The sequence below is a fragment of the Crocodylus porosus genome, unplaced genomic scaffold, assembly GCF_001723895.1.
Source record: "Crocodylus porosus isolate Cpor-Errol unplaced genomic scaffold, CroPor_comp1, whole genome shotgun sequence".
Taxonomy (NCBI): domain Eukaryota; kingdom Metazoa; phylum Chordata; order Crocodylia; family Crocodylidae; genus Crocodylus; species Crocodylus porosus.
The window spans coordinates 183327873-183330094 of record NW_017728886.1 but is presented as its reverse complement, the minus strand read 5'-3'; the positions used below and the strand labels follow the sequence as shown (position 1 = coordinate 183330094).

At 54.7% G+C, this 2222-nt stretch overlaps 1 protein-coding gene across 17 annotated transcripts in view; it reads right to left on the bottom strand.

The window, feature by feature from the left end:
• EPB41L3 (erythrocyte membrane protein band 4.1 like 3) overlaps positions 1-1754 on the bottom strand; it is a 131919-nt gene extending 130165 nt beyond the window's left edge. For all 17 annotated transcript variants that reach the window (XM_019546311.1, XM_019546374.1, XM_019546321.1 and 14 more), the window contains exon 1: positions 1727-1754. The gene's annotated coding sequence lies outside the window, so the exon portion shown is untranslated. The remainder of the gene's footprint in view (positions 1-1726) is intronic.
• Positions 1755-2222: the final 468 nt, after the last annotated feature.

Here is a 2222-nt window from a genome sequence, read left to right as displayed (position 1 = left end):
AAAAAAAACAAAACCAAAGACCAATGCAGCATGTCTGCCATATTCTGAATTTAACCAATTAAATGACAAGGGAAGATGCAACACGAAGATGAGCCTGACTTGTTACATCCCATGTTAAGGTTATCCTCCATATTTGTAGAAGGCAAGCTTATAATGAATTACTTCCATTTGCTCCAGATTTACTAGGTACCACTTCTTTTTAAAACATGTTTTACTTATGGGTCTACTGATTATAAACCAACTATGCAACTTCATATTACATCAAATAAAAGCCTAAGAACAATAATTTAAGCATGAGAAAAGTATTTTATTTCTAGGTTACAAAACTATAAAAGTCTGACAGCGTATGAGACGTAGGTACTTGTACAACCTCACTGATCACACTGACTTCTGACCTGTAATTCTTCAATTCTTTTCACTCAAGACTACAAGTGAAGGTAGCAGCTTTTCTCCTTACAGCTTGAAAGCATTGTGAAACCCAAGTGTGTGCAATCTTCTTCTCAGATATAAGGAACATTTATGCATCTACTGGAAAAAAAAAATCCTATTCCGAGCAATGAGTACTTTATTGGAAAAACAAAGCAACCCAGAAGTTTGTGATACTGCCAGAAAGATTTTTTAAAAGCAGTGCTTGAAAACTAGTGGAACTACAGAGTGCTTTCCTGTCTTTAATGATTAGGGAAAGGCAAATTTTCTGGCTTTGTACAAAGCTGCTGAAAGAAAAGTTTCAAGTGAAAACATAAAAGCCCTCGTCACAGCTATGCCTGCTGCCCACCGGGCATGCTGGTCTCAGCTGTAACACAAGACTCAGGCAAAGGGGGGCTAGCAAGAGGTTTTATGATGGAGCCACACCCTCATTTTCTTTCAGAGACCTTGGGAAAATCCCTGCAAAGGCCCAGGCCGACTGCTGGCAGCTGCAAAGACCGGCAAGGCTCCGACAAGGCCTGCAACCAAGGTAGAACCAAACCCAACTCTGCCTGGCCCCAGAATAGCAGGATGGCATGCGTGCCCTGCCCACTCACAGGCAGCATCTTAAGAGCGAGCTGGACCCCAACCCACCAGAGTTCCCCACAAAGCGCCCCTCTGTCTGGAGGCATGGAAAAAACTGACTGTCTTTTCTCCCCCTCGGTCCCCTTTCCCACCCTGCCCGCCTGATTCATGCCATCTGCTCCTCTCCATCTTCGCCGCAAGGACTTCTCCTTGCCCGGCCAAAACGCCGCGCTGCAGCTGAAGGAGGAGGAGGAGGAGGAAGAAGAAGAGAAGTGGGGGGGAAAGCAGCAGCCCCTGAGGAGACCTGGGCGCCTGCGAATGGAAGGAGCAGAAGAGAGAGCGCTGCCACTGCAGCGGTTCCGAGCCAGGAGTGACTACGTGACCACACCCACCGCATTGCAGAACCCGCGGCCGGGCCGGGCACCGGGGGGGCAATTCCTCGCCCCCAAAACACGCGCACCAAGACCCTGGTTCTGCCCCGCCGCACCCCTGCAGCCGTGCGTGCACTGAACAACCCCTCCCCATGCCTCCCGCCCCCTCCCCCCACACGCACAGGGAGTACAGTGCAAGCGGACAGGCACCCCCAGACGCGGTGCTGGATCCTGAGGCGAGGTGGGGAGAGGGCACGGGGATGCTACACGCGCGTGGACGCGCACACATACAAATACACTCGCGCCCCCACTTAAAAATGGCTCCTGCTCGCTACCGATGTATGTGGGAGCCCCCCCGGAGGTACCTCGGCGGCGCGGCGCGGCGAGGCGAGGCGAGGCGGGCTTGGGGTCCGGCGCGGCGGCGGCTCCGCGCGTCAGCAGCAACCCCAGCCCCGCAGAGCTCTGCCCAGGACGAGCCCTCCGCCGGCTCCCAGCAAATCAGAGCTGCGGAGGCTCCTCGGGAGGGGGAGCCGGATGCGGAGCGCGAGGGCCCGGCGCCGCCGGGGGGGCGGACACGCCCGCTCTGCGCACACCCGGCCGGCTTGGGAGGCAGCGGCGCTCAAGTGCCCGGATCTCCACCTGTGTCCTCTTCCCCCTGCCAGGCCAACTACCGCCTCGTCCGGCACAGGGAGGACAACTTCCCTTGTGCCAAAACGCCCAGAAGATAACCCCCTTCTAGGGAGCCAACGTCTGGATCTAGGGAGCCTCCAGCCTTTCTGCCCTGCTTCTCCATAGTCTAATGGCTTGTGCCTCAAGATCCTTTCCAAGAGTGCCCTGGAGTGCCATGTTGGGCCAGCAGAC